The sequence below is a fragment of the Chlorocebus sabaeus genome, chromosome 11 (assembly GCF_047675955.1).
Source record: "Chlorocebus sabaeus isolate Y175 chromosome 11, mChlSab1.0.hap1, whole genome shotgun sequence".
In the NCBI taxonomy this organism is placed as follows: domain Eukaryota; kingdom Metazoa; phylum Chordata; class Mammalia; order Primates; family Cercopithecidae; genus Chlorocebus; species Chlorocebus sabaeus.
In genome coordinates, this window is record NC_132914.1 from 87,198,230 (window position 1) to 87,214,655 (window position 16,426).

Here is a 16,426-nt window from a genome sequence, read left to right on the forward strand (position 1 = left end):
CTACCTTTCATCAGAATGGCCCCACGTTTTACCCTTTACTGCTCAAACCACAGAGTAACTGATTTTCTCTCTTTTGCACCATCATCCCATTGCTTTTATAGGAAGGTTATTTTCACTTCTGTGTCCAACAGAGAAATGGAGAAGTGACTAGATTTCCATTTCGTTTATGGTTAAGAAACAAGTTAATGCTCTGAGAAGAGATTGTATGAGTGTGAAAGGCAGGTAGCTTATGGAGAAATTCCCAAAGTAGCCACCAGAAAACAAATCTGTTTCAGCTGACATTTTAAGTAGTTCTGGTAGAATAAGAAATAAACTTTACTTTTGCTACTCATACCAACATTTGTAATATTAATTGTGCATATTTGGAACAAGACCTAGATAATTCTCTACTCTGAATTAGAAATAATTTTATAGCGTCAAGGACATAGATGTGATAGAAATACTATAGAAACCAAGGAAGGGAGTAAAAACATTAGTAAGTAAATGAGGTCAACTCCGGGTTGACTTTCACGGTACCACCATTGTTTGATTGGCTTTTTAAAAAATGTAATATTGGTCCCTATAAGTATGAAAAATCACAAATATTTCAACCCCTTTGGTCAAAGAGTTGGAAAAGTCATCTGAAATGCCTTTTTGCAAGGCATACTTGACACCAAGGTCCATGACAATATGTTTGTAAATGCATAAGGAGTTGAGAGTTGTTTAGAGAAGGAGAAATAGAAATATAAGGTATGCCAAATATGTAATTTAAAATTTCTAACAGCCAGATTAAAGGAGATTAAATTGATTTTAATAATATATTTAATCTCTTATATCCAAAATATTCAACATATTCTCAATGTAAAAATTATTATTATTATTATTATTGATACAGAGTCTCACTCTGTCTCCCAGTCTGGAGTGCAGTGGCATGATCTCAGCTCTGCAACCTCTGCTTCCCGGGTTCAAGCAATTCTCCCACCTCAGCCTCCCAAGTAGCTGGGACTACAGGTGCCCACCTAATTTTTGTACTTTTAGTAGTGACAGGTTTTACCATGTTGGCCAGGCTGTTCTCTAACTCCTGACCTCAGGTGATCTGCCCACTTCAGCCTCCCAAAGTGCTGGGATTACAGGTGTGAGCCACTCCACCCAGCCTTAAAAATTATTAATGAAATATTTTGCACTTGTTTTTTCATACAAAGTCTTTGAGACTGGTAATGAATTTTACAAATACAGCACATCTTATTTTGGACCAGCCACATTGCAAGTGCTCAGTAGCACATGTGGTGAGTGTCCACCATATTGGACAGTATAGCACTAGACTGTCAAGTTTCAGAATGGCTGATATAGGTTTTATAGTCCTTTGGTGTTTATAAATAGTTCTTGTTTCTGTTATTCCACTTGAATTGCATAGCAACTCTGAGAGTGGTTTTAAAGGCGAAGAAACTGATTAGTGATATTAAGTGCATTACCAAAATCCTGGCAGAGACACATTCCTTCAGGTATACCACCTTCCAGTTACTCATAGCCAGGAGTTCCATATCCCTTTGGGGTCTCTTCAGCACAATAGGTGCTCTAGAAAACAAATATTACTATTACTGACAGGTAAGCAGATTATCTTTACATTTGGTCAGTTGTTGGAAACCATAACAGAGAGCAGGTAAAATGATCACCAATTCATTACAATAAATAGGAATGTGGGCTTTGTAAGAGGACAAGATAATTTGCTAATATTTGGGATCTAGAAGCTGTGGGCAAAGAGACAGTAGTGAACATAATTCCACTTATTCATAGAACATGTTAGTCACATAATGATAGACATTGTGTTGGGTACACAAAGTTCTCCAGAGCTTCCTGATGCTGACCAGTAAATAGAAAATTGCACCTCCATTCAGGAAGTTACATTACAGAGCTACAAACTAGGGTCTGTGGGAGTGCAGAGGAGAACTTCCTTAGCTTTGCTAAGGAAAGGGGAGGAGATTGAATTGAGCCTTGAAAAAGATGTATGCTATTAAGCAGACAAGGTGGGAGAAGGTTATTTCAGGCAGAGCAAACAGCAGGTAATAATGAGGCTAACACTTTTTTAGGCATGATGGGCATTATTCTAAGCTCTCTTATTTATTTATTATTATTTTTTTGGAGACAGGATATCTCTGTTTCCCAGACTGTGGAGTGCAGTGGTGTGGTCAGAGCTCACTGCAGCCTTGAACTCCTGGGTTCAAGTGATCCTCCCACCCCAGGATCTCAAAGTGCTGGGACTGCAGGCATAGCCACAACTCCTGGCTCTTTACAAGTATAACCTAATTTGGTTCTCAAAAAATCCTATTAAATATTTAATTCCAAGTTCAGGGGAAAGTAGCTGGGCAATTCTGAATATGACCTCTTTCCATTTTAAAGAGTGATCACTCTATTTGTGCAGAGAGCAACTGAAAGTGGGCAAGAATGAAAATAAAGAAGCATATTGGTGTGCATGCTGTTTCATTGGTCCAGGGGAGAGCTGAGGTTTGGATAGAGAACTTCCACTAGAATGTCTACCCGTGCTTTTTTGAGTTGGAAAATCTAGAGTCAACAGGGCTACACTGTATAACATTACATAAGGAGAAAGGAAAAGTGGTGGATAAAAAGTTAAATGCTGGCTGACCAACGTATGTTAACAAACTGGGGGAAGCCCCACTTAAGCTGTTCTTCTATCACCTGTGTCCTAGAAAAGGATTAAAAAAAGAATACACTGTTCTTTGATGTTCCCAAAAGCCCATATGAGGAAAGAAATTTAAAACAAAGACACTAATATTATGTTTTAAATGACCACAATAAATCTGCCACAAGAATAATACATGTATTTTGGGCTACTGAAGCATTATATCTCCCAAGCGTTCCTTAGCTGACAACTTTCTTTTTTCTGTCACCATCATTTTACTGAGACAGTTCTTGCAAAGAGATGTTATCAGCTAGGATGCTTTCTGCTAAAACTATCAGCAGATCTTATTTAAATGAGCTCATGAAATTGAAAAGTCCAGAGGTAGATCTAGCTTTAGAAAAGGCTTGACGTGGTAATGTATCAGGGTGACTGATGACTTGGTTTCTTGCTGACTTTGTCTTGAGAAGGCTGCCATCAACTTCCATGGCCATTTGCTTCCTTGTTCACAATCTGGAACATCTATGTCCCAGGATTTCCAATAAAATCCTGAGGTTCACCTAAACCATCTTACGTTTACGTGCCCATCTATGAACCCATTACTCATGGCAGGGAGACACAGCCCTATGGAACTAGTGCTGTGGTTAGTTCCTACACAATTCATATGGCTGAGAATGAGTAAAGCAGAAAATCTTCCTAGGAACAGAGAATATCTGGAATTCTCTTACCAGAAGGCAGAAGAAGAAAAACTGGGCAACAAAGAACAAGCCTTCACAAGTGCCCAAATCCAAGTGCTACCTACTAATAATCCGCTTAGTCTCTCTGCATTATGTGACCCCATTTCCTCTTTGAAGAAATCTCATTTCTTCATTTAATTAAATCACTTACATCCGTTTCTTGGTACCTCTATGATTGTTGTGCCCATCTTTGGGAGATCATCTCCCTCTGTCTGTGTCTTAAGCATTGGTTTCCCCAGGGCTCTGTTCTTACCTTTGTTTGTTCTCTTCCTGTTTGCTCCTGGACTTTGTTGACCTAAGCCAGGATTCAACTATCACTGGTACAGAGATTCTTATCTAGGCTCTACAATCCCTTAAAGTATCCAAGGAGACGTCAGAGTGTTGATGAATCTCCCAGAGATTGTATGCACTATTGTGCACATATGTATATATAGAAAAACTGATAACTGTCATTAGTTTTTCCAAATGAATCGGGAGTAAAAGTTTAAAGCCATCATTACTTATGCCATTATCATCCCCAAAGTAACGTGTCCCTTCAGATCTGTCTCCTTAGCTCTAATCTTGCCTTTCCCAGTCTCTGCATCTGCTTCCAGAGGTCTCGCAGGCACCCTAGTTCAGATTAATGCACTTTTGTGAAGTTACAGGCCACTTACCTACTGTTTTAGGTAACTCAGGGCTAAGAGATGGTCTCTTATCTCCAATGCTTTATAGTTTAGTGCATTGTATTGATTCACTTTAAACTCAGTATTGGTTTTGCTAAACCTCTTCTCTTGTTTTCACCATTTTATTTAAGGACCACAATTGAGCTTTCTGCCCAAACCAGAAACCTAGGAGCTACCCCAAGACATGACTCTAGTAGGCTGAGAAATAAGTTAATGCTTGTTAACCTACTAGAGTCACTGTGCTGGGATAGCTCCTAGGGAAGTAGATTAGTCTGTCTTGATTACTCTGTAGAGTGAATTTAATATTTTACATTAAATGTAATTTTATATTTGGAAACAATTTTTGCTTTTAATACATTACAGAAATAAAGTTTGACAAATTATCTCCTGACTAATACGGATAAACTAAAGAGAAGTGTTTTTTAAGTGTGGTGGGATAGGGCATGTTCTGCTAGAGGCACACATAAGAATGTTTCCAAGGGGAAGTGTGATGGTTTTATTAAGAAGGGATCATGGGTTTAAAAATAAAGAAACATTCTCCTAGAATACCCCCAACTTCTCAAAAAGCATATGTAACCTTCTACTAGTACTCGTCCTTTCTGCCTTCCAGATCTTTCTCAAGTTTATCTCCCACCCTTCCATTTCCGTTGCTGCTGCTGGAGTGCCAGGCCCCTCGGCAGTATCCTTTCCCTGGCTTATTACCCTATTTGCAGACAGTCTCCACACTCTTTTGGCATCTAATCTCATTCTGTCCTTGCCCCTCCCTCCATCCTACCTAGGAAACCAGAAATATATTTCTTAACCAGAAATCCATTAAAAAACAAAAATGCTGGTCACTCCAGTATCAAATCATTTAGTAGTTTCCTATTGTCTACAGAAAAAACTAGTCATATTCTTTAGCACGTTGGATTGCTTTAAAGACCTTTTATCGTATGACCTTTCCTTACCTCTTCATCTTCTCTCTTCTCTCCTTCCCCACTTCCAGTATATTCTTGAACTTCTGAGATGCTGTCTTCAAAGGCAGAATGCCCTCCAAATTTATCTCGATCATCTGTCCTCTCCACGTGATAGCATTTTCTGCTTTTTTCACATTATCAGTATGAGAAACTGAACACCGTCACAGCATAGCCCTTACCAATGGTGATTTGGTAACAATATGTTTAGATATAAAGAATATTACTATCATTTTTTTTTTTATCCTAAGAGGTCCTGCCTGGGCACTCATACAGCTGTTTCCTTACTGTTTCTGATCTGCATAATGAGCACAAGACAAAGTGTTTTTTCTTTTTTCCCTTTTATTTAGAAGCAAATTTCTGCATCCTAAAGTTTAAAACAGAATTATGGAACATTATCATCTAACTGACACCAGACATGTTTTTTTTCCTCATTAATCTTAAACTCTGAAGGAATTACTGAAGTCTCATATCCCTTGATCTGACACTTTAAGAATCAGGAACAGCCACAAAGACAACAGCTGAGAGATAAGATGTAGATTAAAAGAACCATTAACTCACAATGGCATTAGAAGAAAGATCATAAGTGCTGAATTCAATTTGGACGTTGTTCAAAGCACTAAGTAAAGTGGGAGGTGGAAGGCTGTAAATAGTTTTTAGTGTCCTGGAACTCGACTAAATTTTCCCTTGGAGCAGCAACAGAGCAATCTAATCATTAAAAAATTAGGTAATTTGTTAGCCACTTTCCTCTCCATGAGCCACTAAATTTCTGCTGCTTTGTTCAGAGAGGCTGTATGGCTAGTGGTTAGGAGTATATCCTTGGAATCATATTCCTAGGTTTGAGTTCCAGTATCTTGATCCTATTGTGAGATATCAGGTAGGTGATTAACACTCTGTGCCTCAGTTTGCTCATCTTTAAAATGGGAGTCATAGCATCTGCACCGGGTGGTGTTGAGACATTTAAATAGGCGACATGCGTAAAGTCCTTAGAATGACATCTCTCATATGTGCTCTACGTATCTAGTTATTATTATTTTCTGTTGAGCGTTATGTCTTTCTAGGAGACCTTGTAATTACATTAATTTCCCCAGAGTTGTGAGGAAAATAATCATAGTAAAGCTTTATGAAGGCTTCCTTGGTGCCACACTCCAAGCACTTACATATATATATGTATTTACCCCCAATTAGGAGATGAGAAAACTGAGGTACACAGAGGTTAAGCAAAATTCTCCAGGGGACACATCTTCAAATCTGACTGTGGAGTTCACGCTCTGAACCACTGCGGTGAGAAAAATGTAGGAAAGGCAGTTTTAAATAAGTGGTCCTAACAGTTTGAACTAGCCTCACTGTTTTCGTTATGTCTGATTCCTCCTCTTAAACATACTGCATTCCAGGTAGCTGAACCTGCACGGGGTAAGATGTCTCAGGCCTAGGTGCAGGTTAGGATTCCTGGCTGGCTAGAGTCAAGGCAATCTGTAGACCAGTGTGTTGCCCACACACCCCCACCTCCAAACACTAGAACCAAACCAAGTGAATAGTTAGCTGTGTCATCGATTTGAAGGGCTGAGGGATGGGAAGATGTGTGTCTACAGCAGGACATGGTGGCAGAGGTGGGTGAAAGAGCCGGGAGTAAGGCCCGGGGTCAGTGGAACACAGTGCCATCATTTATTATGTGGTGGCATTGGCAGTGAGCACAAAGAAACCTAGAAGGGACATCAATTTGACATGAAAAAGGGTTCGAGAGACTGTGCAAACCAAAGGCATCCATAAAATTCTCTTATATTTTTGAGTTATTGCACTAGACTGGCACTAAAGAAAAATCACTTTCCTAATATCCACAAAGACAAAATGCAAAGATATGTGCACGAGGATTCTCGTTACAACATTATCCAATGAAATAGTCAAAGAATTGGAACTGCCTAATGTTTGACAATAGTGGAGATGATAAGTAAAATAAAAATGTACCACCTGATTTAATATTATGCAGCTACTAAAGCAGTAATTATAAGGACTATGGAATAACAGGGAAGCATACTTAAAAATATTTTAAGTGAAAAGAGCTGAGTATAAAATTGCATCACTAAGTAAAATTATATAGGTAGAGAGAGTGAAAGGGAACATAAAAATGCAGTAAAAGGTGAATTTGGTTGTAGTTGTAAATTATTTATTCTTACTTTCATCCATGCTTTTATTAATGTGATCCAGGGAGGGGTTAGATAGAGTTCCAAGCAGAGTATAGAACCAGTACAGATGCTCAGGTTGAAAGAAAGTTGCATGTAGGGTCATGACAACTCAGCATGTTCCAAACAGATACCTTCTTTTCCCTGGACCCTTCCCTTTTGCTAGGGAAAGACATTATCATTCTTCCGGTTCCCTGCGGTGCACACTTGGGAGTCATCCTAGATACTTTCACTGAACATCCACATCTACTCAGACATGTAATGGTGATTCTAACTCTGAAACTGCCTGGAAATCAGTCCTTATATCTCCTTCCCCTTTGCTATTGTCTTAGATCAGGCCCACATCAATTCTTGTCTAAATATACTTTTCCCTTATCCCTTCTCATGATGGAAGATGGAAGCAAGCATGAGACAGAGCAGGAGGGGCCAGGCTAGCTTTTATAAATCACCTGCTGTTGTGGTAACTAACTAGCTCTTGAGATAACTGTATTCATCCGTTCATGAGGGCAGAGACTTCATGACCCAGTTGTCTCTTATTAGGCCTTACCATCCACCACTGTTGCATTAGGGATCAGGTTTCCAACACATGAATTTTGAAGGACACATTCAAACCATAGCATATACTCTTTCCCTTTTCCAAAATTTTGCTGATAAGCCTTATATATTGTTGTCTCCATTTTCTCTCTTTGTCCTTGTGTGTGTTTTTTGTTTTTGTTTTTATATTTTACTTAAAATTTTTTCTTTACTGTTATTCTGGCTAAGTTTGAGTGGTGGTGATAAGTAAGTGCATGTGTGTGTGTGTGTGTGTGTGTGTGTGTTCAATTTACCATGTTCTATGAACCCTTTCTTGGTAGGCCAGGGGCAAGTCTGCTATAGGCCTGATGCTGCAGTTAGCAGGTATATAGTTGTGGTACAGCAAGAATTTCTTGTCTGCTAAATAGGCAGACTTGTGGGTGACAACACAGTCCCTTCCACAGCCTAAAAGTTTGAATGTCTGAGAACCTGGGATTCTTCCCACCAAGCACAGTGAGCTTTAGGGACACTTCTTGAGGAACTAGCAATGCATCAGGAGCAGCTTGTGCTCACTTGTACCTTCGATTTTGTGCGATCATTGTCCTGCTAGTTTGAAGTTTTGGTAGTCAACCAAAGGGAATGAAATAAAGTCTCTATTATCTTTCAGCTTTAAAAAAATAATTTTGATAGTTTTTGAGGAACAGTTGTTTTTTGGTTACATGGATAAATTCTTTAGTGGCGATTTCTGAGGTTTTGGTACACTCCCCTCATCCGAACAGTGTATACCATATCCAATATATAGTCTTTTATTTCTCACCTACTCCCACTCTTCCCCCTAAGTCCCCAAAGTTTATTATATCATTCTTATGCTTTTGTGTCCTCATAGCTTAACTCTTACTTATAAGTGACAACATACAATACTTGGTTTTCCATTCCTGATCTGCTTCACTTAGAGTAATGGCCTCCACCTCCATCTAAGTTGCTATAAAAGCCATTATTTTGTTCCATTTTATGGCTGAGTAGTATTCCATGGTATATATTTACTGCATTTTCTTTATCTACTCGTTGGTTGATGTTGATTCCTTATTTTTGCAATTGTGAATTGTGCTGCTATAAACATGCATGTGCATGTGTCTTTTTCATATGACTTCTTTTCCTTTGAGCAGAAACCCAGTAGTGGGATTGCTTGACTGAATGGTAGTTCTACTTTTAGTTCTTTAAGGAATCTCCATACTGTTTTCTGTAGTGGTTGTACCAGTTTACATTCCTACTAGTAGTGTAAAATAAAGTGTTCTCTTTTCACCACATCCATGCCAGCATTTATTTTTTGATTTTTTAATTATGGCCATTCTTGCAGGAGTAAGTTGGTATTTCTTTTTCTTTTCTTTTCTTTCTTTTTTTTTTTTTTGAGACGGAGTTTCACTCCTGTTGCCCAGGCTGGAGTGCGATGGCACAATCTTGGCTCACCACAACCTCCACCTTCCGGGTTCAAATGATTCTCCTGCCTCAGCCTCCCAAGTAGCTGAGATTACAGGCATGAGCCACCATGCCTGGCTAATTTTGTATTTTTAGTAGAAAGGGGGTTTCTCCATGTTGGCCAGGCTGGTCTCAAACTCCCAACCTCAGGCGATCTGCCTGCCTCAGCCTCCCAAAGTGCTGGGATTACAGGCAGGAGCCACTGCACCCAGCTGTAAGGTGGTATTTCATTGTGGTTTTTAATTTGCATTTTCCTGATAATTAGTGATGTTTGAGTTCACACTTTTAGGAAAAAGAATCGACTGCTATATATGTTTTTATTCCCTTTATGTCTTGGTTATGTTCTACTCCAAAACTTCTAAGATTTATAAGATTTATTAGTTTTCATGTCTTTTCTCTATCCATTAGAATGTAGTCTCCTTGAGGGCCAGACTGAGGCTGGGCACAGTGGCTCATGCCTGTAATCCCAGAAATTTGGGAGGCCAAGGTGGGCAGATCACCTGAGGACAAGAGTTCAAGGCTAGCCTGGCCAACATGGTGAAACCCCATCTCTACTAAAAATTACAAAGATTAGCTAGGTGTGGTGGTGGGCTCCTATAATCCCAGCTACTTAGGAGGCTGAGGCAGGGAGCATTGCTTGAACTCGGGAGGCAGAGGTTGCAGTGAGCCGAGATTGCCCCCACTGCACTCCAGCCTGAGTGAGAGAGTGAGACTCCATCTCAAAACAAAGAAACAAACAAAAAAACCCCGAATCATCTCCATCGTTGCATTCCTGGTAACATACCTGTCACATAATAGACGCTTAATATATATTTGTTGAATTAATGAATTCAGGGATCAGTGGCATATCGAGTGAAATATATGAAATCAGTTGTGTTGTTTTGGTCATTTGCAATGACTTACAGAAAAATCAATATTGAAGGTTCCTATTAGAAAAGCAAGTACTCTTCAATGATTAGACAGCCTACAGTGATTCCTTTTTCTCAACAAGAATTAATCTCCGTTTCTGTTTTTTATTTTGTTTATACATCTGTGTAAAGATTTATTTTATTCTGCTTGGTATTATATATAGTTAGCTATCCATCTGCCTTTATAAGATTATAAGCTATTTGAGGGTAGAGGCTGTACCAATTATCTCCGCCTTCTCATAGTGCAAAGAACAATGCACATATACAATGAATTCAATCCATGTTTGCAGAATTATATTAAACTGTCCTGAATTCGTCACATATGCAAAGGTGGAATATATGCTGGTGAGTATGTGAGATTGTTAGTGGGCAAGGGAAGAAAATAAGCAGAGATTTGCTGTTTGATCTGAATCACTTTACTTCTATAAATAGATCAACTGAAGTTTTAGCATATTGAGCAGGCTCTGATTTCATACTCCTCCTTATTCCTTATCTTACACAAAGAACTTTTCTATGGTGCCAAGTAACAGGGGATTGGCATATAAATCAGTAACATGTCAATATGTTTTATGAAAAATTGATACATAGTCCTTACCAAAACAGTCAATAATTTAAATACTTTAAGAATTATTATCCTGACACGTATTATCAGATTTACATAGAATTAATTTTCTATTTAGGATGGCAACACAGACATGTCCAATTTTTTCTTTTACTTCTCAAAAAGAGAGAGAAAATTATACAAAGCTATTGCTGATGAATCCTTGAAAATGTTGAATGACAAGGAGAATAAAATTACTTCTCAGTCCATGTACAAAAACTATACCAAATCAATGGCGCGATTCAACTCTCAAGTATACTATAGCGTGCTTTGGGTGGTGCAAACACAGAATCTAGTGGCATTGAACAGATGTTTCTGGAAAATGTTATAAAGTTCCTTCAAACATTCAGTAAGTATATTTATTTTAATCACTTTAATAACAGGGATGTATATAGGTGCTTAAAATAATACAAGTGGCACCTATATGATACAAGCCATTGAGCAGTGAAAATGATTTCCCAAACTGCAAATAGGCAGGATAACAAATATATTTCATGTTGAAAATTTGGGTCACTTTCATACCACAGAATAATTCAGTGGTGATGATAAAAATATTAAACTTTAAATATAGGGTCTAAGGTTTAATCGGATTTCTGAAAATAGCTAATAGCACAATCTATAAAGTGCCAAAAAGAAAAAAATATGTATAATATGAATTTTGGATCAGGGTATGAGCTGCTAGGAAAAAGCATGAGACAGGAACAAATATTAGTAATCTGAAGATGAGTAATAAATTGAATACTTAAATTTAAAGGTTTCTGGAAGTTTTAGCATCTAAAGATGCTAAAAGATGTAGGCCAATTCAGGTGAAGGCTCTGTAGCAAAGTAAGTAAGCCCTTGAGTGAGGCATAGATCAGGCGAGAGCAACAGGATACCATGATCCCAAGGCTGTGAATATCATTCATGTGCTAGACTCTGCTTGTATGCTCTAACCTGTGAAATTTTCCCTTCTTTCTCAAGTCTGTATCCTTCCTGTACCTAAACATGGCTTGTTAACTGGTGCACACCTCTGGATCCTGGATCCTCATATAATTTCTTATATATGCTTACCCCAGTTTGTGTTTTCCAGCTTGGTTACTTGACTCAAATTATTTGACTCACAATTGCATGCTATATTTGGTGTGTTTATGTTAGCTTATACTTTAAGCCCATGAAATCTTTAGTAACTCAAAAGAAAAGGTTTAATTCCTTCCTGGGTAGACCAAAGGTTGCAGAATTCGAAATTTTGTCATTGATGACAAAGGGGTAATTTGAATACATTTTGAACAAGAGTTGTATTCTCTGGGGGGAATTTAGCCAGATAAAATGCAATATATTTCTTTGAGTAATTTTAATTCTCAATAATGTAGAATGAAAAATTTTTTTTTTTTTTTTGAGATGGAGTCTCGCTGTCCCCCAGGCTGGAGTACAGTGGTGCGATCTTGGCTCACTGCAACCCCCGCCTCCCGGGTTTACACCATTCTCCTGCCTCAGCCTCCTGAGTAGCTGGGACTACAGACACCCACCACTACGCCTGGCTAATTTGGTTTTTGTTTTTTTAGTAGAGACAAGGTTTCACCGTGTTAGCCAGGATGGTCTCGATCTCCTGACCTTGTGTTCCACCCGCCTCGGCCTCCCAAGTGCCAGGATTACAAGAATGAGCCGCTGCGTCCGGTAGAAACAATTTTTATCTCTTCTGGGACCGATTCTCGAGCTGTGAAAATTGATGGAAAATAGAGTTGTTTTATAAGTCAACTTTTTACAGTGAAAAATCAACAAAATATTCTGCATTTACAAAATATTCTTCCCTTACATTTTCGAATATCAGCTTCATTTCTTGGTTTCAGGGATGCTTTACTTTTTTAAATCCTCCCCACCCCTAAGTAACCTCTCCCAATTGTCTTCCAAGTACTATCCATGATTGCATTCCCTGTTCTTTCTCTCCAGTTTTGTTTGTCCTTTGCTTATCTTATGTACTCTTGTAGCTTCTATCACCCTTTTAGTGATGGCTCAAATCTACATTTTCAACCTTTTCAAAGCCCCAGGCACCTATTTCCATTGCCTGCCAAATATCCTTATGTCTAAATCCACCTATATTTAAAATTTACTATTTCACATGGACACAAAGAAGGAAACAACAGATACTGGGGTCTGCTTGCGGGTAGAGAGTGGGAGGAGAGTGATGATAGAAAAAGTAATCGGGTACTGTGGTTATTACCTGGGTGATGAAATAATCTGTACACACACCAAATCCCGTGACATGCAATTTACTCATATAACAAACCTGCACATGTATTCCCTGAATCTAAAATAAAAGTTGGAAGGGAAAAGTAAAAGAAAGTGGTATTATGGGTAACTCTGCTTTCTGGCTAACTTAAACTTGGATATAGGTACTGCTTAGTCTTTGAGGAGTCTTTGACAAATTTGGCATTCCTCAAATTTGTGCCAAACTTCTTAGAAGTGCCGATTGAAAAGGTATAAAATTCAGTCAGAAACGTCAAAGTAAGAATCTGAGGCCATTTTTTTTCTCTGATAAAGTTTGATTCTGTTAATATTTGCCCTTCTAGGTATTTTTTTCTTCTCTCGCCGTGTTTTCCTATGCCGTTGTTTTAGTTTCCAATACTGCTGCAACTGTGCTTTTAAAATATCAAAATTTTGTATTCACATATTAATTCTTTTTTTACATTGTAATAAACTGTTTACCAACTAATATAATTTAATAGAAAAGCCCTGTAAGTTTATTAGACTGTTTCTGAAGGAAAAAAAAATTAACACATCTCAGATACAGCAGCAGCAACAACTAACTTTTGTGTAGCCCTTTACAATTCACAAGGTGCTTTCAACATACGTTATCTCATTGAATCCTCACAGCAACCAGAGTTGAGGTAGGTATTTTTGCCAATTTACAAGTGGGGTAACTGAGACTCAAAGGTTCCAGGACCTTTAAAGATATACCCGCAAATGATTGGTAAAAATGGACCAGAAAACCAGATCTTTTGACGCCAAGTCCCATTTAATGCCAAGTGTTTATTTCTCAATGTGGAATTATACCATGCAGTATTAAAAATAAAAGGTCTTACAACTGATCCAGCTTTTCAAAAACGGAAGCTCTTACAAGGAAAAATTTAACGTCTTTGATTTATATGAAAATTCATGACTTGTTCAGTTTTAAAATTAATTTGGCCAACACTGCCATGACTTTAGTCTCTCTCTTTTGGAAGTACTGATAAATTATATAGCTTTCCCTTTGTTTTAAGATCACAGAAAGTCCTCTACTGAAGAGCACATATGTAGGATCTGTGAATCTGAACACTAATCCAAAGTCCATCCCTCCCTGACCTACCAGCAAATGCACTAAGAAAATAAAAAGTCTGTTCTCCTCTATAGGAGATAGCGGCAGAACATAGGTTATAAGCAGTCACCCTGTGAGAAATTAGTTTCTTCACAACTCAGAGGAGAGAGGGAAGGCATCATACTAAACCTCTATTGAGCCTCGGGTGCCCCAAACTAACAGGCATATTGCATTTTACATGGATGGATTCATTACCACAATCATGACCAAAGAGCGGTTACAAGGCATCCTCTTGTGGTACTAGTACAAAACAAATAGAAAATAGGGCCTTTACCCTGGAGCAGCTTGCTGAAGTCTCTTCTAAGGTCTGCCACTTCTAAATCATGGCTCATCACAAAACAACGACATGGAACTTGACACGAGCAAAGAAAACAAAGGAAAACAGGCCACTAAATAACTACCATATAACCAGCTAAAATAGAATAATTACAAAGTGAATAGGGACACAGAAGAGGAATAGTATAAACAGTTTCCTGATTAGTGCCACAGTGTGGCATGACTAGGGCACTAAGAAACAACTAAAGCTAACAAACCAGTCTGGCACAGAACCAAGAGGGAGGGTTGTTCTTTCCCAGTTAACCTTAATACTGGTGGTGCATCTAAGAGACAGCATTGCATCAGCAATAGCTCATAATAATAAGAACAAAATCATGGAATGAACTTGATGTATGCTGAGGATCAGAAAAACCAACAGTATTTGGCTATTAGCAGTTTAGTCACATGTACACAAAGATTATATCACATACAAACACTTAGTCCAAGTCATATATCACCAAGCTAACAGAAAAAGAATAGCAATTCCAAACATTTTGCTAGCACATAACTTTGCAAAAAATTAAATTAGGAAAAAAAGAACCATGCAATTTTACATTTTTTGATGCTTGTTTTCAAGCTGCTACCAAATTTAGAAAATCACTTCCCTTTATAACAAAGGGCTTTCAGAATCTAAATATCAAATGAAATTCTAGCATTTAAAGAGTTTATTAGACACATACAATTACATTCAATGAAATTATGTGTGAGCTACAAAATGGAAAATTAGGAACTCACGTTGATAAAACCTCAAACACATCTCAGAATAAATTCAAGCTTTTTAGCTTAGCATCTATATCTTTATCAACTTTTTAATGCAGAAGGACCCATTTTAAACACTTAGGTAATAAAATTCAATGTTCTATGCTAAATGCAGAGAATTTTATAGTCCACAGCATGATTTATAGTTACATTATCACCTTTCTTCCACAATGCTTACATTACTTCACAATTATAATAATTATTAAGCTATTGATATGAAGCAGAACACTTCCTCAAATTAAGGTACCTTTCGCTGTACGTAGCAAAGACTGCCTTCCTGCCGTAAGTAAAGAAGTGACTCTTGAAATACTGGGTGGAATTTCTTTATCCAACATAGCACCAATGCACTGGCAATACAACGGATGATCAGGAGCCACATGCTTACTGGACGAGACCAGTTCCTCGTAGCTCCTGTGGTGCGCATTGCCCTCCCAGTCCAACCTCTTCGGCAACAACTGGTACTGCTCCAACTCATGCACCAGCACCTGGGCCGCTCTCCAACACAGACCCGCCGAGAGCTACCGCGCAATGAGGCAGTATAGCTCCAATTCCATGAGAGGCACCGGGCCTCTGGTGGACTAGGCCTCAGTGATGGCTGGCTTGTGGCGGGAGGCGGGAGCGAGCGTGTTAGCCAAGCGCGTGGGCCGCGCCGAGGCCTGACCGGGCCGGCGTCCCTTCTCCTCAGGCACGTACTCCACCGCCATCATGCCGTGCGCGCAGCCCTAGTTCTTTTTATTTTTTTCCGCATTAGAATCAACTGGGACGCTTTTACTTTTCTCCCAGATTTATTGAGGTATACTTAACAAATATAAAATGTAAAATTGTATATATTTTTTAAAATCAGTATTTTCTTAAAAATTCAACGTTATATCCCTGAAACAAGAACTATCTCGGTCATCTTTGTGCTGTCTCCTCAGCCCCTAAGTAGTTTCTGCTCATTCTTATCTCCACTATCACGATCATATGTCCTCTAATGTTTTTAAATTATCATTGTCCTCATCTACTATTTCATTATCAGTAGTACAGCTTCTATATGAAAGGTAGGACAAGTGCTTGATTCTTTCTCATTATTTATCATCTTCACTGCCTTTTAGCTGATTTATTCTGGCAGAGTTCTGACTTCTACCATTCTTTTGCCCTTCCAATTTATATTACATGTAGCTATCAGATTACTCTTTTCAATGCACAGGTCTGACCAATTGCTATTACCCAATTATATTCAAAGCAGTCAAGACACTCCTTATAACCAAATGTGACTCTACCTTTCATCTGTATTTCCAAAGTACTTTTAAATTACACTTCTAAAGATAACTTAAAATTATTGCTGCAATATAGATTAGGCTATATATGATTAGTGGACCATATTTTAGAATTAGA

The 16,426-nt window shown here is 38.4% G+C and overlaps 1 pseudogene; it reads right to left on the bottom strand.

The window, feature by feature from the left end:
• Positions 1-15,282: 15,282 nt before the first annotated feature.
• Positions 15,283-15,753, bottom strand: LOC103239515 (bromodomain and WD repeat-containing protein 1 pseudogene; annotated as a pseudogene).
• Between the last annotated feature and the right edge of the window lie 673 nt (positions 15,754-16,426).